Genomic DNA, 21,543 nt, shown 5'->3' on the forward strand with positions numbered 1-21,543 from the left:
TCTGCAGGGTAGATGCTAAATCCTAGTGTGCTAAAGGACCTCTGATGACGTCATGACCATGTGATCGGACTCTGGTGTGGGCGGAGCTACTAGGATTTAGACTCAACCTTATCTGCAGAGGTTACATACCAGTGGCTACAAGACCTTTGATGACATCAGTCACGTGATGTCATGACAAGCCAATCACAGAGCAGTAGCACTAAAGGACCTCCCCCTTCCAGTTTTCTGTGCTCCGTGGACCCTGACTCGTGTATAAGCCGAGGAGAGCTTTTTCAGCATGAGAAATGTGCTGAAAAAGTCGGCTTATACTCTAGCATATACGGTGTACATATAGCAGATGACATACAAGGTGGACAATGTATATGTGCAGACTGTTGATCAGTATTTGCAGGCAGCAAAACCACTCCTTTCGTGTGCATGTAGACTTATTTCATTTTTATAATATACTAGCTGGTACCCGCGACTTCGTCTGCGGTGATTGTAGAAGTGGGTATATACAGGCGCGGGTAAGGTTTTCGTACTGTGTATAAAGTATGGGATATAAAATGTAACTTTGTATCTCGTTTTTGCTGTAATTCTGAGAATACGTGAGACTTTTGTGTTGAACGTAATTTGTATTTCAGCCGCTATACGGTGTTCTGAGAAACTTTACATAGTGACTTTGGGACAGAGGTATTTCAGGTTAATATACTTCAATATACGACATTGTATGATTTGTTATTTTGCGCCAGTACATGTAAGTTTTGGGCACATGATACTCTTGAGCAAGCCACATAAAGTCTGGCCCTGTGCATGACAGTTTAGTAACTCCATGTGCCTCTTATTAATAGCAATTAACCCCATCATGTCCCTCACATTAACCCCTGTGTAAGAGTTACTGATAGAGAGGAACGAGTACTGTTCGGATCAGCTGATCCGAACAGCACGGTCGCATAGAAATGAATGGACGTAGCCGGCACGCGGGGGGTTAAGCGCGCCGGCTACGTCTAAGCGGAAGTACCAGGTGCATCCATTCATTTCTATGGAGCGTGCTGTTCGCAGCGGCTGATCCGAACAGTACTCGCTCATCTCTAGTTACTGATATGTGAGAGACTTGGAGGTAATAATTAAGTATCTTGATTATTGAGGTCTTTTATTAGTCCCTCCATATGTCTCACATATTAGTAACCTTTATATGGGGCACACAGGGGTTAATATGAGGGACATGATGGGGTTTATTCCTATTAATGTGAGACACATGGAGTTACTAACACTAAACTAATAATCCCAAATACCTGACATTAATGAGAATAGGAACTAAAAGAAGGTAGCTGTGTGTTTCTTACTTTCAGTTTGCTAGCAGCTTCCTGTCCTCCTCGGGGAATGTTTGCAGGGTGCAGATGGCAGGAGCTATCACCATAGCAGGGAGGCAGAGACTTGAGAGATTAAGCTCCACCCCCTGGGTTTCCTGCACCCCTCTCATTGGTAGGCAGTGAGAGAAGGGGAGTGTCCTTATGCCTCAGCTCTAGCAGAGCACTGAAGAGACTCGGACTTCACTTAACTCTTGCAGGTCCTGTGCTGCTGGCGTGCCAGTGAAATATGGCAGGAGTGCCACTCTTGGCATGTGTGCCAGGGGTTGCTGACCTCTGCTGTAGAGGGTAATATGAATTTTGTGGCTTGCTATGGTCCAAAGTGTGTGAGATTGCAGAGATAGTGATGTGAGTTTGGGTTTTGTGGGGGTCCTGGGAAAAACGTATGTGCGCTATTGTGACGAAAAGTAGCCTATTGCGCAATCGAGTGTAGTGACTATGTTTGTGGAAAATTTCAGCCAAATCGGTGGAGCGGGTTTTGCGTGATTGACCGCCATACATCCGAACATCCAAAGTCACAAACCCACAAACATTTCACATTTATAATATTAATAGGATTATGTTTAACTTACGTTTATTTCTTTAGGGGACTACATGCTGTAAACCACTGGTTTCTTTCTAATACAAAGTATTATATAGAATTATTGTCTAAAACTGATAGAACGGTTAGTAATTACCTCTGGAGTGAACCAATAGGCATAAGCCTGTGGCAGACCTGGGGAACTTTCATTAGGTTGCACGCACACCACCATGTGCATGTACAGGTCTCTGGAGGGAAGAAGGAGGAGGAAAAAAAAAAAAAAAATCGCTTCCCGGGCATTTCATTGTTGTCCATATTTTCCCAGGGACCCATATACGTCAATGAATGAGCCTGAACTGCAAAAGCTTTGAAGCCCAGTTTCACTTACAATAATATTGTTTGGGTGCATGGAAATGGACATAAAAATATATATATATATTTTTTTAAATCAGCCGGTGACGTTGAAAAAAAGAATAATTAATAAAACCCAAATCATACTCACCTTTCCGCAGTGCTCTGGTGCCTTCCAGGGCGGTCCAATCCTCCTGGTCCATTGTTGTCTTTAAGTGGAAGTCCCTGCCAGTCAGTCAGACTTCCTGCGACATCCCAGGGTCCCTTCCTGGCTCAGTGATCACATGCCCGCTGAGGTCAATCAGCGACTTCAGCGGATGGCATCCAAGACGTCACAGTTGGCGAACAGTTTTACTTAACATGTCAGAACAGAAGAACCAGTGCGCTGGAGCACCGGGGACAGAAGAGTATGTTTTTTTTTTTTTTTGATTGTTTTTTCACGTCTCTTAGGCCATTTTAAAAATAATAGATTTTCCCGGACAACCGGTTTAAGTTCCCAGTTGTCACTGAAAGCCATGACGCTGTAGTATGGTAATGACCTGACCATTTCCTCTATTACACCCCTTACATCATGTGGTTGCTATCGACTGTGGGATTTAAGGGGTTAACAGAGTTGATTGGGTACATCAGTATCGCTCACTCTCCACCCTTGTATCAAGGACTGAGCTGGGTGAGAGAGGGAGCTCCAATAACGTCATCCCCAAGAGAATCCACAAACCCGAGTAAAGTGGCCTGTGCTATTAGACATGCGATGGCCAGTGGCTGAATATCTTCACGGGGTCATCCACAATGGACGAATTCTTTTCGATAGAAGGGTTTCCCCAACATCTGAACTGAACTCAACTAAAGCCTACTCCATCAGAAAAGCGTCTCATTATTGGTCCCTCCTTCCCGCTGGTACTGACGCATGCAGCGGTGATCATGGCTGACACGTCTGGCTGAATGAGCCTCGATGATCACATCCACTGCTGACCTTGGGGACATGATCAATAGGACCTACTAAATAGTGCTGGGCAAAAATCCGATGTGCCTGTGCGAGTTGTATTTCAGGCTCCAGTGGTTTCCATTACAAAACTACATGCACCTCCCAATCCATACTGGCAGGCAGTTGATAATATCGATCCGTAAAAAATTTCCCTCCTCCTGAAATGATACCCTGCATGTTAACAGTAAATGCGGGGGTATTTTTGGACTTCAATATTAGTCTATTAGTTGATGGTGTAATAGTTATTTTGGTTTTCCATTTTTGTAGGTATGTTTTTTTTCTTCTTTTTAGCGGTATTACTACTTGGTCTGTCTGGTTGCCTGTCATCCTGATGGAAAGAATAGTGATAGATGAAACGCGATCCCTGGTTTCAAATCTGACACCTGCGCTTGATGCTCAGGCACAAATATGAACAGAACCTAAAGAAGGCAAGAAAAAGTGGAAAAGCAAAACAAACAAAAAAAAAAAAGCCCAAGGGCTAGTTCACACGTAAATTACGTGTGGCTTATTTTGGTCCAAAAAAAAAAAACGCTTCCTAATTAGGAAGCGGTCTTTGGACCATGCTGCGTTTTTTGGAGCAGTTTTTGGTAAAAACCACTTCAAAAAACACCGGGCGGTTTTCCCCTCCCCTAAAGTGAATGGCTGCAAAAAAAAAAAGCCTCAAAAAAGCTAGGCGTTTTCCGCCTCCCATTCACTTCTATTGCCTTTCCTCAGGCGGGGGAAAAAAAAAAAACAAACAAACAAAAAAAAAAACTAGCAGTCTGAATAGACCACCATTGTATGGCGAAATCCGCCGTCAAAATTAGCCTCCATAGCCCCGTGTGAACCAGCCCTAAGGGCTAGTTCACACGTAAAAACCACCTGGCTTATTTTGGTCCCAAAAGTGAAGGGACTGTAAAAAGAAACGCTAGGCGTTTTCAGTCGCTTTTTTTTTTTTTTTGCAAAAAAATACTAGGCGTTTTTCACCTCCCATTTACTTCTATTGCTTTCCTCAGGTGGAATCCGCCTGAAGAATGGTCATGTCGCTAGCTAGCAGTCTCCATAGACCACCATTTTGAGGCGAAATCTGCTGTCAAAATCTGTCTCATTGCCCCTGTGTGAACTAGCCATTACAGTGATCGATAGTGGGTAGAGTGCTGGACCTACTGTATATGAGTGGGTAAGCACAGCTCTGGGCTCTGACAAATGGGAAAAAGAAAGACAGAGGGGTGACCCAATTCTTACTATTTATTTTTTCAACAGGACGAAGATTCAGAGCCCTCCAACAAAGGTATACTCCCCTAGAACTTAATCAATATACCACACACATACATAGTACTGCTGTACTGCATACATACTGAAATTTGGCATGTAGATAGTTTGTAACCTCGATTAACACATAGGTTACTTGGCTTCACAACTGTTATGAATTTATGTTCACATACTATACTATATTACACTGCTCTTGCAGCAGCTTATCTCAGGTTCTGATAAAGTCAGGTCTGTTATCTCTCTATGTAAACACTCAGCTAACCCTCAGTCTATTGTGTATATGCATATTATCTGATCTGCTCCAGGCAACATGCTGACACACTGGATGGGAAAACACCTTTAATCTAAATTCACAGTTTGCTACTATTAAACATGCCAGGAAAAAGAAAATTTAATTTGTTGCAAAACTCTAAAACAACGAGAGCTATGAAGGTAGCCAGGAGTCAACCGAGTTCTCCTCAAGAGGAGCTGAGGGGGATCATCAGCACCAACAACACGCTCATTATATGGCATCCCAGCGAGTTGCTGAGATGCCGGAACAATCACGGGCACAGTGCCAAGAACGAGTTTAGCGGCAGGTCAGTTTGACAGCTGCTGAAACGCTGGAGCAGGCGGTTTATCAACGCCAACAACACGCTCATTATATGGCTTCCCAGCGAGCTGCCAGAACAATCACAGGCATAGTGCGAGGAATGAGTTCAGCGGCAGGCCAGCTTGACAGTTGCCGAAACGCTGAAGCAGGTGGATCATCAACGCCAACAACACGCTCATTATATGGCGTCCCAGAGAGCTGTTGAGATGCTGGAACAATCACAGGCACGGCGTGAGGAACAAGTTCAGCAGCAGGACAGCTTAAAAGCTGCCAAAATGCCAAAGCGGGCAAATCATCGACGTCAGCAATTTGCTGAATATAGGCGGATCATCGACGCCAACAACACACAGATGAAGTCGCGGGCAGAGGCTAGTATATACATACAGTACACACACACACATTGCACATACTACCTCTCCTCCAAAGCTATAACATCCCCACAGTGGAGAAAAGCTTTGATCAGAAGATAACAGCTCCTCTTTGCTCTCCCTCTTTTGTCTTTTGCTACAGAACTGCTGCTAAAATTGTGTTACAACAGCAGTAAGTAGCTCCAGCTGCTGTAACTTAACGGAAAACAGACAGAAGAGGGAGGAAAATCTCCACACATCCTCATCGTGTGCCTCCCCCATCACATTTCTACATAAGTGTGCCCAGGCCAGGTGTTCTGCCTGCCTCCCAGGTATACCCCTGTGAAGGAGTAAAACTCCAAGTGATAGGGCAAGCCAAATTTCAAGTTAATGCGTCTGCTGTAATTTATTTATTTATTTTTAATTCTGCATTAATACACCTCAATAAGTTCTAGCCCTAGACATTACACTTTAGGCAAATCCTGGATAACATTATGGTAAAATCCGCAATTGAACGTCTACGGCCAAAATTAATACAATAGCATTATCTTCCCCTCCCAATCCAGTTGCATAACAGGCTGAAGACATCAAGGGCTATTTCTTGACTTTGCTATGAAATCCTGAAGTTATTCCCTTCATCGCTTCCACTTAGTGTCCATTTATAGCTATTTTTCTCTTTATTTCTGCATCTCGAGATTAGATGTCAAACATCTATTGGAATCTGCCACTACTCCCACACCCAGAATTATCCCATATGTCATGAATTGTTCTTCACGCTGAGAATGAGACACCAGAGGAACTAAAAATAGGGATTAGACTTCCTGTGAAACAAAAAATGGGCCTAGGTCAGTGTATATGGTTCTGACTTCCATACTGTACATCATACATTGTAGCTTAATTTTGCAATGTATACACCTACCCCTATTGCAGCATCTGTGAGTCTTGTATATACATCACAGGTAGAAACAGATGTACTGACAACAGAATAAAACAATACAGTATCCCGCTCATTTGTACAGTACAAAGAAAATCCTATTTATAAGGATCCATTTGTCTGCATGTCCCACGTCTGCCAGATCAACTCCAAAAGTCAGCAATGCATCTAGGAGCACCTTGGCTTCCACCACCGACAGAGTACAGAAATATGCCAAGTATATGGTACCCATGTCAGGCCTCACACCTACTTTATGGCAAAGCCATGTAAATCCAGCAATAGCGGCATGTAGATTAGAAGGGTTTGGTCACATGGCAGAATAGGATACTGGTTTCTGCCTCCAAGGAGGCAGAAATTGCAAAAGAACACCTAAAGAAATTAAGCGCCAGCTGTATATCTCTGCAGATTCTGCGGCTCAAGACTCCTCGCCAATAAGGCCCAAGCATTAGAGCTTAATCATCGGCTGAAAGCCACATCAGCACTCCGCAGCAGGGAGTGTGTGTGTGTGTGTGTGTGGGGGGGTTATTGGTGGAAAACAAAAAACTCAAGGTGGACCTCAAATTAAAGGGGTTGTCCCGTCACAAGGATCCTATCTATACTGCTTGTTAATGTGAATGTAAGACTTTTCCTAAATACATTGCTTCAGCAAAACTGCTTTGTTTGTCCACTATCTTACTTTATTCATTTTTTTGTGGCCACAACCCTGACCTAGCTGCTCCTGAGTCAAGTGATGTATCAGCCTGCTCTCAGGGGGGAGGGAGGAGGGGCTAAGTGCACGGGAGTGAGCCTGGGGGGGGGAGAGCGGAATAACAGCATCGCTTCTGCCGCTGCTGGCTTCATGCAGGGCAGAAGCATAGCGATGTTGCTGGCTTCACCTGTGCCGGCGTCTAACTGTCCCCAGCATCCGCTGTAATAGAGAGGCGGATGCCGGGGACAGTTAGACGCCGGCACAGGTGAAGCCAGCAACATCGCTATGCTTCTGCCCTGCATGAAGCCAGCAGCGGTAGAAGCGATGCTGTTATTCCGCTCTGCTCCAGGGTCACATATGCAAAGCCAAGCGGCGAGATGCCGCCGGCCCTGCGTGCACGATCATACACCAGTCTAGCCTTCACAATGCGAATACAGACCCGGCACCCTGTCGGGTCTATATTTGCATTGTGAAGGCTAGACTGCTGTATGAGCGCGCACGCAGGGCCGGCGGCATCTCGCCGCTTGGCTTTGCATATGTGACCCCGCCCACCAATGACGAAACAAAGCCGGAAGACAGAAGATTTCAAAGAAACGAAGACTGGTGAGTATGCGACGTGGGACAACCCCTTTAATCTTTATATTCTGCTGTGTGTGCAAACTCTAAATTTCCTAAGGCTAAGGGCCCACATTGCGGAAGCAAAGCTTCTTTTGTTGCAGATTTTGTTGCGTTTTTTTTTTAGTCAAACCCCGAAGTGGATTGAGGAAAAGTATAAGAACTTCCTATATATTCTCCATTCCCTCTGTAGCCATTTTTCGCTTTGGCTCAAAAAACCACAACAAAATCTGCAACAAAAGAAGCTGCGTTTCCACACCATGGGACCTCAGCCTTAAGCAGACAGGGTCTCTGTCTTTCGGGGACCCATGCAGACCCAAAGTAGGAAAACCTGAGTACTAGTATGAACCTAGTGTTAGCCTATCTACAAAATGGTCCGTAAAACTCAGAAGTGAATGAGAGAGGAGACAGGTGAAACTTTTAGGGCTAGTTTGCATTCCGCGTGTGAACATTCTGCACAGTCAGCCTCAAAACCCTGACCGAAAAACTCTGTGTGAACTTACCCTTATTGTGGCACACAGACAAATTTTTAGAAAGCCATAGTTACCAAAAAAAAAGCTCGAGTAGCATTAGCTGCACATAAAAAAACTTGAGTGCTTTCCAAAGGGATGTGTAGAGTTTACAGTGGCAGCAGAGCCTGCACCACAATAGTAGTAGTCACAGCAGGGCGGTACATTTCTGCACTACAGTGAAGATGAATATGCTATTCAGGGTACGATGAAACCTATGTGAGCCCCAAGGGGCCATGTTATGTCAAACTGTGGATGATGAAAAGATTTCTAAATCACTTGGTGCGGCAGATCTGCAGGAAACACACGGGTACTCCTGTCTATATGGCTGATGTGATCATATAACATTTCATCACCACACGTATGTATTAACATGCAGGCTCAGCAGCGCACTAGTAAGACTTTTTGCAATCCTTTGTCTCAGTCTCATATTAACCAGCATTTATACCCTCTTTACTAAATAGAAGTCTTAACCTTTTATAGCCAATTTCTAAACAATAATTTTCTATTCCGTACATTTCTGTGTTTTCTGCAGGCTGTAAAATAAGTAAATCCACCAAACTACTTCAAAGAGGCGGCAAATTCCATGTAGTAACCGCAACTGAGCAGTACAGGAAACGAGAAACAGAAGCACTCCTGAAAGTGGCCGGCTAGTAAAATACCATGTACACGGAAGATACGGTGGCTCAGTGGTTAGCATTGTGGCTTTGGAGCGCTGGAGTCCTTAGTTCGAGACCAGCCATCTGTAAGGATTTTGTATGTTCTCCACAGCTTGCCCGGTTTTCCTCCTAACTCCAAAGATTTACTGATGGGGAGTTTAGAGTATGAGCCCTACTTGGAGACAGTGCTGACTATATCTGTAAAGCACTAAGGAATATGACGTTACTATACAAGCAAGCAAAATAAATAGCACTCTCAACAGGGATAATACAAAAAGCCATGGTCTGTCCTTGAGTTCTCCTCTGGTCTTATAAACTCTATTCAGATATGTCTGCACCTGGGAAAGCTGGGTCAGAACATTTACAGCTGTCGCAGAAAGCATGACATCTCATATGAGAGCGGCAAGGAGTCCCAAATAACATAATTTGCATTATAAAAGAATATGGGAAGTGGAGATGTGCCAGAGGAGAATCAGACGAATATGCTTTTCAGGTATCTAGGAAAGGTGAGTGTCAACTCAAAAGTAATAGACAGAACAGCAGAAGAGAACTCCTTCTCACAGACTTCTGTTTATTGGCTTGCTTTACAATATGGAATAATGCTGGTCATAAACTGGAGATAGCTGTTGGCCAAACGCCTGTTCAGACTAATAAGATTTCCTGCCAGAAACCTCTGACGCTGCTTATCTCCTGGAGAGAAAAAGGATCTGGCAGGCGAAATTCCAACCTATTTGATGATTTTTTGGCCAGAAGATAAGCCAGACAGGCACAACAGACAAGAGGCTGTGTATGGATGTCTATGGGCAGCTTTACAGATGAGCCCTGTTCATGGACCCCCAGCTCTTGGTAGGGTATGTGACATATGTACAGATAACCTTTCTTATCAAAATAAATAAAAATAAAATTGTATAATTTATGCAAATTAGGCTGGAAGTGCTACAAGGGCGGACCCGTTCTCTGCTAGCCCTGCCTAGCAGCCGCTGCCTGCCTCTGTACGGATGGTGGCTGCCGAGTATGGGCAGTACATCTTTGACCCCTTCTGCCCATAGAGGGGCACAAAATGAGATGACAATAAATGGCACATGCACAAAAGAGAGAGGACATCAGAAACCCTAATCCTGTCAATCATGGCGAGGAGGGAGTGGTTTGGCGCTTACTGTGAATTGCACCGCCCTCGTGAAATCTAATTTGCAAAATAGGTGAAATTTGCTTTTCACTAGAATGAAGATGCTCTGCAATGAAAATGAAGGGTCATCATAAAGCTAACCCCTTTTATAAAACATTAAGACTGGGCATCCAACTAACCTAGCCCATGGCAATTTACTGCTCTGCAGAGATGCATTTGGCCTGGACTTTCCTTGGCATTAGTAATGCAGAAGCACATGCCAACAAGTAAACCTAATTTATGAATAGGCCAGGCCTGCCAAAGCACTAGATGTTCTCATCTGGCAGCCATCGGATTATAGAGGGGTGTCCTGAGAAGGGGATCATCCTATACAAGCCAGAACAAGGAGCCACTGTAAGGAAGGTGCAAGAATTTGTATGAGGCTCCCGACTCTAAATAATTCTGTATGTATTGGGAGGTTGCCGCAATTAAAGTGGTTTTCCCATCTCAAGGATCCTTGTACCTGAAGTTAACTCAAGTGTTTTACCCAATGCATTGCTTTATCTATCTTGCTCAGTTTGGGAGATACAGCTGAATTTCTCATTCATTGCTTGGTTACAGACCTGCTCACGGATTGGGATGGGGACTCCTAGCCATCTATGTTCTCTTCGCTCACTGTATATGGCTTTCAGTTTTTAAGGAATGATAAGAGCCAGATAATCTTCTTTAGCCGAGCGTCTATTATCTGTGTTTGCAAATCCAGAGACAACTGTGCTGCTTACAAGGAGCAGGAATGAGCAGAAGAACAGGAAGAGACGGAGAAGAGGGCAGCTGAGATTCTGAGATGAGAAAACCCCTGTAAAATCTCCTCTGCCAGGGGCTGGCGTATATTTTAGCTATAACAACAGCAATTTCTAGTAAATCTGATGGGCCAACACATCTTCATCCAATCTGACTTGACCCCCAGCCCACTCCACCCAATGTCATAAAAGTGGTGATCAGGCTGAAAAGAGAACAAAGTGGAGAATCTTCCGGACAAACAAGGAGCATGCCCCGAAGATGCGCCACCTCTATGCCATTTTCTATGTCCGTTTGTAATTCCTTCTTGCCCACACTGAAAAACTTCAAAGGTACATTTATTATATGGATGGACATTAACCTGACTGGTCACCCTGTAATACCACGTCTCACCTTAAGAGGCCACAGCAGGGAAATCCTCTGACTGGCTGCAGCTTTCCCAGGCCAAACTCTGCGCTGCAGGGGCTCCGATATGGAAAGGGTTATCAGAAGGTAGACAACTTCTTTAAAGCAAAATCTTACAAGACATTTTTTCAGCCAAAGATTTCATGTATTCAGAGAGAAATAGGAAAAATATTTGAGTAAAAAGGCAAGAACAGAAGAACCTTCCTGGCACAGATAGTGAATATGACACCTTTCACTAGACAAGCATGTCACTGTCTGTGCCAAGCCACATATTTACAGATAGATTAATTACTGCAATAGCAAATACAATCCCGGGGCACATGAGAACAGACACCTACCTGTGAACCAAGAATGGGGGGGAGAAACAACCGCACAGGTTAAGGACATGGAAGAGATGAAAAACTGGTCTTGTAGAGGTCAGGAAAAGATACCTGGGGCTACATTCATACATTCGCTGGGACTGTCAGATTTTTAGTGCACTAGATTTTCTCATTTTTAATTCTTTCCCCATTATTGTGGATGAGATCCAGAAATAGCCAAGTGACAGCCCTCACTGCTTCCAATGGAGAGCGTCTTCATGGTCACCTCTACTCTGTTAATGGGGACAACAGCAGATTATACATCACAGGACAGTCCGTTAGTAAATGCCTTAATACCCCTCCAGCCTAAAGAGCACAAGCCTATGTTCACACTGAGATCAGAACGTACATCTGGCATACAAGAGGAGTAAAAGCAGAACCTACAAATGAACTGGTAAATGCCAAAAAGTCTCCTTATGCCTTGGCTTTAATAAATCATCATAGTTATAACTGATACTTAAGCAGTGATGCCACAAATATATTTATGCTCAAGCCACGGAAGAACACGACGTCTGCAGTAATGGAAAGAAACGTATGGAAGAATAATAATGCTAAGAGATCGCTATTTAAGAAGGAAACCATTACTAGAGCTGTCGTCCATGTGTATGTATGCTTGTATGTGTAGATAGATAGATAGATAGATAGGAGATAGACACACACGATTTGAGGTGAAGGTTTTACAGCGTTCACTGTGCGGTAAAATTATGTTCCTCGTACTCTGTTGATCTTTGACATTTTGATCACATCTTCTCAATTCTTTGGGAGACAAAATAGTTATTTGGCTACTTTGATGGTGTTCGCTATGTGGGATAATATTTTAGAGATTGGCCATTTGCTTGTTTTTGATGGATTTATATTAATGATGGGTAAAGCCGGGTAATTTGTATTTCATTGAGATTTTTTTTGTCAATCACACATGTAGAGGGAAAAATTACGGGAAAGACGAGCTCCTTATTGGAACCGAATATTCTTGTTTTACTTCAGTTAATCCCCAGTTTTCTTCAGAACATGGGGGTCACTTCACTGATACCAATCTGGGATGGATATTGATTGCAAAACAATATTAGCCCAAAATGGGGGTCGCATAAACTGGAACACCGACCATCAGAGTGACTAGAGCCGCTTTGATAAATATTTTTAAAATGGAGCCTTTAGCTCCAAAACAACCAACCAGGACTTGCGCTCAAAATCCAAACAACTGGAACGTCAATGGATAAGAGTATTTCAAAATGTATTAAGATAACGCGTTTCAGGGTTTACAGTATTCAGAAAAACGCAGATCTCTGTATCACTGCATATAGACTTACACGTGGCATGTGGGAGCTGTACTGGCATCTGAGGGAAGGGGAAGGGTGAGGGCTGGGACCAGGGAAACTCAGAGGGTATCAGATGGCCCCCCACTGTACAATGTCCATAATCAGAGAAGAATCTGATTGCTGTTTTACACAGTTATGACCCTGTAGTAATACCCGCAGAGAAGCAGCGGTTACAGCACTCATTCTGGTGTCTTACACAGCAGAGACCCAGTGCCATAATAGTATTGCAGGTGTCTGCGCCGTGAGCTGTGGCAAGTGGAGAACGGAATTTAGGTGTTGAAATCCGGGAAAAGTCTCATCCGTATTAAAATGCATGAGAATTATTTCAACAATTAAAAATGTTTTTACAGGCGGGCCAACCTCAGAGACCCCCTCCAGTCCTGAGAATGGGGTTATTTTACTTCTGTTGTGAATGTAGTGGCATTGGACACAGTCACCCCCCCCCCCCCACAGTGGGCTTGAACCCCCAATCATTAGATCATTTGTCCTATAGACAGCCATAGAAGTATGGGAGAAGCACCGTATACGTATTGTGGTTGGCCACGGGCAAGCCTTAATATTAGTCCTATATCAAGCATCCCTGTGCTTCGGCTTCATGCAGTCCTACTTTCCCTGTTACAATGAAGGGCGCCGCACTGGAATTCAGTTTTGCAGTTCGATGTGCTGCAGATCCACACACGAAATAACCCATTCAATGTGGCTAATCCAAGAATGGGAACCTGCAATTTCTGATCTAAGCGACATTTCACTTATTGTCGTGAATCTAAAAACCTACATGCATAGGAATGTGTAGACACAGGTTCCCAATGAAGACAATGGGATATAGATTTTGGTGAGAATTTTGCAGTGAAGGAAGCATGTAAACATCACCTAGGGGTATTCTAAGCTTCCAGAGACTTTATGGCAGAGACATTTACCAAAAAAAAATAAATGGTCACTTGTTAGTACCTGGATGAAAGTGAAACACTAATACATATAATATAAAAAAAAAGTGCCAGCTGGAGACCCCACAAGGAGGTGACAGGGTTAATCCCCAGGGCCTCTGAATAGTCGGGCAGCCGGAAACAGATGCCCGATTGGCTGCAGAGACTGTGGAGAGTGAACGCCAGGCATGTTATTGTATTACAACAAAGAAATCAATGCCTACTCCTCTCCAAACACCAGCGACAGCAGCCAGAGATCACCCCTGCTGCTCCCCCAGTATGTGACAAGGGAGGGGGCGCACAGTCACCCACCGCCCTCACTTTACCTGTGCTACAATTTCTACTGGACCTCAAAGACAGCAGACAAATACACAATACTACATGGTGCAGAAAGCGCTCAAACAGGGGGCTTTTAGCATATCCATTCCAGGAATATAAGGCTGTGTGCACACTATCATTTGGAGGTGGAGGTTATTTCTATGCTTCTACACTTTGATTTCTTATACATTTACAACATTCTTCTTTTCTTTACCCAGTTCTGATCCATATATCCAAAAATCAGCCACATTTGTCCAATTCCTATTCTGTCAATGCAGGCGGTACCAGGGCTCTAGTGGCATCAAACAGGTGTAAGGCCCCGACGTTTCAGTGTCTGTACTATGGACACAACACTCAGACTTTCCATAAGGTTTAGCTGGACAAAATTTAGGACCCCATCGTGATGTAGGTTTGGACCAGATGAATGGCAAGAGGGTTGGGAAATATGGCCATCGGGTTGTGGAGTCGGAGTCTGGCTTGCCAGCTATTTACAATTAAGTCAGAGTTCAGTTGTGGTAAAGCATTGAGTCTGGTGGTCTGGCTTACCGACTTCATAGCCTTGGTCAAAATGAGGTGTATTCATTCACACAGGGCAGATTTAGGCGCAGAAATCCCTGCAACTGAAAGTCTGTACCTTTCATCTGAATAGGGCAGATTTGGAGGCGGCACATGGACTCCCGCAGGCTCCATTCAGGAAAGGGACTCAATTTTATATGCTGTATTTCAACATAACTATAAAAATACAAAAATGAACCGCACTCTGGGCGTCAGTCAGAAGCCGATTATTACAGGGTTTTTCATTATATACATTGTCTTCTAAGAGCAGGAAATGGGTTGGAAGCCAAAAAACACATCACTGCTGTGGCCCCCACAAGTTTGTGTTTCCATCTATATGACCATTGCAACCAGTCACCGGCCTTAGCTGTATGTAGGACACATCATCGCTGCACCAAAGTGTACAAAGACCAGTGGGGACCAGAGAACGGCAGGAGTCAAAGGTTTAGGATTTTATATATATTTTAACACATTTTCAGCTATTATAAAACAAACAAAACTCTATATCCCGGACAACTCATCCCATTACTCACCTGTCCTCAACGCTCTAATGTCCATTTTGTCTTGCTTGTGCCCTTATCGCCGGAAGTCCTGCACCCCATGTCACCAGTACCTTTCCAGCAACCGCTAAGGTCACTGAATGGCCTCAGTAGTCACACGGGGCACAGGACTTCCAATGGCAAGGGCATAGTGCGAGACTAAACAGTGGTGGCAGACAACGGAGCACCAGGGATAGGGGAGTACAGTTGTTTTGGGGAAGGGGGGTTGTTTTCTTGTTTGTTTTTTTTAATTACACCTACCCTTGCCTACAACCATACTAAGTACCTTAAGATACCTACTTAGAATTGTGACTTATGGGATAGGTACATTCAGATATGCAACATGTATACTCGGTATACAATACTCTCCAACAAGGATTAAATGGTTAATTTGCAACCACTAGGGAAAAAAAAGCTGCCGATGACATTTTACCTATAGACGCCTGCGCTGCACTGACAGCTTCATGAATTAACTTCTAGGGTGAAGAACATGCTGACAATCTGTACAATCTTAGAGGAAAGAGAACATCACCACCCTTTTCCCCTAAGCAAGGCCAGCAATTTTAGACAAGCACACCCTATAGGACTAGATACACCCACAAGTCTCAAGGCATGTCTATATCTGCCAGCTAGCTTTCATACAAGACTCTGTGGGTCCACAGTAAGATGTACATGTCTGTGCAATGCAATGTTACCCGTCATCTAACATGATCCTTCTCACCAACTTCTCTGTCTGTGCAAGTGTCACGCTAGTACTGGCTTCATGAACCAGGAAGATCAGGATGAAAGGTCATATAAAACATGACCATCTGATATGCTGTATTAGTGTCTGCCCTCTATGGGTGCTGCTTGGAATAGCTCTCTACTCTATATTAGTGGATATTGAACACTGAAATAGTTAAATAAATTTTATTTTTTTCCACCATTCATAGATCTCCATTTCTCTGAAGGTAGCCAGTAATGTCCGTGGCTGTTTTCACTTTGGTTGAAACCCTTACTCTCTAAACTCTCTATACACACTGCTATATTTTTCTCAGGGAACAAGGGGTGCAGAGATAGTAGTTGCTACTAGTCCCTGGAGCCTCAGGGAGCCCAAAGGACCTCTATATTATAAGACAACACCAGGATCATACACAGCACTTGGTAAGTGGGGACCTGTTACAGATTTTGCATTGGTGTAGAGGAAGCTGCAAGTGATGCCTCTGTCTGGCAACTTCAGCAGCAAGTTCCCCTGAACACTGATGTGGTGGATTCTGCTGCGGCACACATGCTGTAATGGCTACAGGACTGTCGCAGCTTTCTACCTTTGCACTGTAACATGCTGCGGGTTTTTAGAAGAGATTAGTAGAAATTCTGCCGGCTATGTTGCCAATGTACACTGCAGAGGGTATGCCGCTGGGTTACGCTTCCTAAGGCTCTGTTCACATCATGCTAACAGCTCTTGGGGTATATGTCACACATATTAAGATATTCCTTTAATAGTCCCACAATGGGGAAATTTCAGTGATACAGTTTCATAGATGGTACAGTAGTATATAACAAGAGAGAAAAAACACATACAAGCTCATGGCAGATAGAGAAATCCTAGGAATCATAGCAACTAAAAAAGAAAGAAACAAACACACTGCAGGATCATTTAGTTCTCTGTGCGGAGTGATGTTAATAATACAGCCGAATGTGGTTGGAGGACACAAGGAGGGGTCTATTCACCGGACTGATGCCAGAAGTGCCCTGCTTGTATTTGTTAGCATACCATAATGCTGAATAGTATACTGTAGGTTTGGATTATTGTAAAGCATGGGAGCCTATGGACAACATATGCCACTGTATGTCAATCGAGTGTCATATGTCAGAGATAAACCATGGGAAATCTCCTTGACATGACATTAGTGAGACACTAAGGAAAAAATAGGGAGCTTTCCATAGCAACCAGGGATACAAGATAAGAGCTGCATCCTCGTTGCCATGCCCAACATCTGCACTTTTCCTTTCCTCTAGCCTTGATAAGTCCCAACCGAGCGCCTCCTAGGGACTCAAGAAGTTCTCCAGACATTTTATCTATAGGTACAACAAAAAAGTTCAATAAAGAGACCTAAAGAAAGTAATAAAGTCATATGTATGTATGTACCCTCTGAGACAGAGGTGTAAAAGGCTGGAAATTCACACGCAATGTATAACAGAAACTTATTAAACATGAAATAGCTAAATCTGCAAAAATCTGAATACCCCTTTAAGTAGACCGCGCAAAATATTCTAGGTTAGGGCGCAGTCACATCATATTTGTTACATCCACTCAGCAGATGCAAAAAAAGTGGGTGGCCATCTATTTACATATAAAGTAAAAAAAAAAAAAAAAAAAAAAAAGAAACGGATCCATTTCTGATGTTCTGACCTACAACAGCGGACACATTTGGAGCCCCATTAACCGTAATGGGAGCCATCGGGTGTTCTTTCTTTTCAACTGAAACCGCTGGATGAAAAAGTCAGACTTCAAGCACTTTTTCTCAACCAGTGATTTTCAGCACAAACTGTATAAAATAATCCACTACCAATATATCTAATATACTAAATAAAACATTCCCTCTGCTACTGTATGTGGAGTAGAGCTCAGCTAGGTTTCATCTATAGGCATGTTATTCTAATAATGCTGCAACACATTACATGACTGTGGAGGAAATGTCCATGCGGTCTGGTCTATACAAAAATGGTGAGCGCATAGACACGTCTGAGCCCAAACAGTACACAACACGTCTTGTGCCATGCTGCTCTTCACATACACACACAGTAAATACATAACCACAAATGTACAGAAGAACTACCAGAATCAGAATTCATGTAGCTGGCACCAGTATGGAGGTACCTTAGTAAAACTCAATGCCAATGAACAATGCAAGTAGTCATACACTGTAACAAGAGGCTGTAATAATAAAATATCCATAGCTGACAAATATGGGGGCACAATGGCAAGAGGCTGTCACTATAGAAGGTATATGTAGCCGGCACTATTATGGCAATAGGCTGTATGCCCCCGCTTACTACTAGTGTCACAATATTGGTGAAAGTGACTGACGCCTCTCAGTACTGAGACATAATCACACCCACAAAAAGTGCAAGAGGTAATTCAATGCAGTGGGGTAAGGGCTAGCTCACACGGGGACATGGACGCTGATTTTGACAGCTGATTTCGTGGCCAAATCAGCCTCCATAAAATGTAGCCCTATGTGAATTGCTAGCTTTTTTTATTGCTAGCTTTTTTTGCTAGCAGAAAAAGAAGCGACATGACCTTTCTTCAGGCATTTAACGCCTGAAAAAATGAATAGGAGTCTATGGGGCGCTGAAAAAACCGCTAGCGGTTTTTGGTTGCTTATTTTTGCAGCTGTTTTGGCAAAAACAACGACTGAAACCGCTAGCGGTTTTTTATCATGTACTTTTTTGTAATGCAAAAAAAAAAAAAAAAAAAAAAGCTTCAAAAAAACAGCGACTAAAAAAAGCATCAAAAACAGTGTCAAAAACAGCATCCAATGCAAAAAACAGTGTCCAAAAAAGCGACGCTGAAAAATCAGTGACAAAATCAGCTAGGCTTTTTTCACGTGTGAACTAAGCCTAAGAGGAGGTCACAATGGCAGATGCATGTTGCTGCCACTAATATGTGAATGATGTGGCAAGAGGTTGTCACTAATACAGATGAATGTAGTCACCATTATTATGCGGGTACTGTGGCAACAGGATGCCTCAATGAATGCTGAACTTAGCAGAGACTACTAGGGGGCAATGTAGCAGGAGGATGTCACAACGAAATCTTCATGTAGCACTAGCTGGCATTAATATGGGGGCATTGTGGCAAGAGGTATTCACAATGACAGATACATGTAACTGGCACTGTGGTGAGAAACTTTCATACTGGCACAAGGGTAGCAGTCACTACATATATGGGCACTGTGGCAAGAGGCTGTCAATATTAAAGATGCCTGTAACAAGGATTATCATGGGGGTTTGGGGCCGATTGTCACAATGAACAATACATGCAGCTGGCATTAATATGGGGGCATTGTGGCAAGAGGCTGTCATTGGGAAAGATGCATGAGGCCAGCACTACTATGGGGGCATTATGGCATCAGGCTGTGTCAATGAACGAATTAGCTGGCACTAATAAGGGGATACTGTAGCAAGTGGTTGTCACAATTAAAAACCACATACAGCTGTCAGTAATATGAGGGCACCATGGCAAGAGGCCGTTACTATGAAAGATGAATGTGGCCGCCACTATTATGGGAGCTTTGTGGCAACAATAAATGACGCATGTAGCTAGCAATAATAAGGGGACACTGTAACAAGAGGTTGTCACAATGAAAAATATGTGCAGTTGGCATTAATATGGGGCACTATGACGAGGGGCCGGCACTATTATGGGGCATTGTAGCAACAGGCTTTCTCAATGAATGATTCATGCAGCTGTCACAGTAGCAAGAGGCCATCAATAAGAAATATTCATGTAAATGTCATTATTATGGGGGCACTGGAGCACAAGGCTGTAAGTTATCAATGCATTTATCCAAAACTAATACCAGCGCTCTGTGGTAAATGAAGGCGCATGTAACAGGCGCTAATATGGAGGCACTGTGTCAAGAGCCTGGCACTATTATGTGGGCAGTGCACCCGCTATAGGTACAAAGGCTTGATTAGGAATGCACTAATGTTAATGTATGTATATAATCTGGAAATTCTGCCTATAGCCCAGGTCACGTCCTTGTACACACAGTCCCTGGCAGTTGTCACCGGCCCCCAGTGTATGACAACACATTGTTTGCGGCTGATGCGTTTCGAGCACCCATGCTTGGGGCAATTCAATGGATTTCTATGATATATGTCATACAGGATGGAATAAAGCAGCATAGGATTGATGCTAATAACAATATATACAGTGCAAACAATACAGCCTGGTCTCAGCAGAAGCCGCTGCCTGGCATATGTAGGGCACTGCGTTACTATGTGGCGGTCCTGTGCCTGCAATGTATATGTGCACAGTGACATGACAGCAACAAACAGGTGACATCTGTATCCAGCTCATGTCCATCGCCAGCCCTCAGGTCACAGCAAGGATTGTCACTGTGCAATATATAGATGACATAGCTACATACAATACATACACACTATGCACATACATCATAGCTAGCAATACTAGACATGTATCATATATGTAACACACCGGCCATTGTAATAATAGGGCTAGCACAGCACGGCAATATACAATACACACCCGCCTATTCCCCAGCACAGCCATTCTTACCCGCTCTCCCCCACAACAAGCTATGTCCCGGCCTCCTCTCCCTTCGGCCCCGCTCCTGACCACAGCTCCACTCCACCAGCTGCTGCTCCAGCCGTGTTATGCTGCTCTTTGCAACCAAACCCGACCCGCGTCAGCCCCGCCCCCGACAACATTCAATTGGTCAAGGCTTGTCAGTTCAGGGAGGCAGCTCTCTGTGATTGGCAGAGACAACTGTCCGTCACAGACAGCAGTCCTCCTCTTTTGTTCGGTTGACTGGATGTGGAAGTGAAATGAGCGGCCTCTAGTGGTAGAATGGGGAAAGTACGAGCAAAGTGCAGACCGTTACTAGGTCTAGCGCTTGTTAGAGCGGGAAAATAAACTGTAGCATATGTGTGAGGGAGAATTACCACAGGGTTTGGGTACAGGGTTTCAGGCTGGGGATACACTGCTACTTTGGGGGCCATATATGGTGACTCATTCACTGATGATATTGAATGGATTCACATTGTGACCCTGGGGGTGTCGTGACCACGACTTCTAGTCATAAAAACAGAACATTGCTCAACTTTTAGTAACTAGAAGTCTCAATGACATACCTCCCAACTTTTGAAGAACTGAAAGAGGGACAAAATGTGCGCGCGCGCAGCGGCAAATTTAGCCCCGCCCACTTTTGTGTTGACTCCACCCACTCGTTAATTTTTCATGTGCCCGCACACAGTATAATCCTCCTACAGTCACCCGTAAATTATATGTCCCCCCTCTATCTCACCCCCAGTTTCATATACACCCTTCATCTGCCCCCAGTTTCATGTCCCTCTTCCATCTCTGCCCCCAGATTCATGTCCCTCCATCTCTGCCCCCAGATTCCTGTCCCTCCATCTCTGCCACCAGATTCATGTCCCTCCATCTCTGCCCCCAGATTCATGTCCCTCCATCTCTGCCCCCAGATTCATGTCCCTCCATCTCTGCCCCCAGATTCATGTCCCTCCATCTCTTCCCCCGGATTCATGTCCCCCCCATCTCTGCCCCCAGATTCATGTCCCCCATCTCTGCCCCCAGTTTCATGTCCACTCCATCTCTGCCCCCAGTTTCATGTCCCTCCATCTCTGCCCCCAGATTCATGTCCCCACATCTCTGCCCCCAGATGCATGTCCCTCCA

General features: G+C 44.1%; 1 protein-coding gene across 1 annotated transcript in view; it reads right to left on the minus strand.

Moving 5' to 3' along the window:
- The window catches only part of SCAI (suppressor of cancer cell invasion), a 100,168-nt gene extending 79,640 nt beyond the window's left edge, over positions 1 to 20,528 (minus strand). Inside the window, exon 1 of the mRNA XM_075260197.1 lies at positions 20,406 to 20,528. The gene's annotated coding sequence lies outside the window, so the exon portion shown is untranslated. The remainder of the gene's footprint in view (positions 1 to 20,405) is intronic.
- Between the last annotated feature and the right edge of the window lie 1,015 nt (positions 20,529 to 21,543).

This window comes from Leptodactylus fuscus, chromosome 11, assembly GCF_031893055.1.
Source record: "Leptodactylus fuscus isolate aLepFus1 chromosome 11, aLepFus1.hap2, whole genome shotgun sequence".
In the NCBI taxonomy this organism is placed as follows: domain Eukaryota; kingdom Metazoa; phylum Chordata; class Amphibia; order Anura; family Leptodactylidae; genus Leptodactylus; species Leptodactylus fuscus.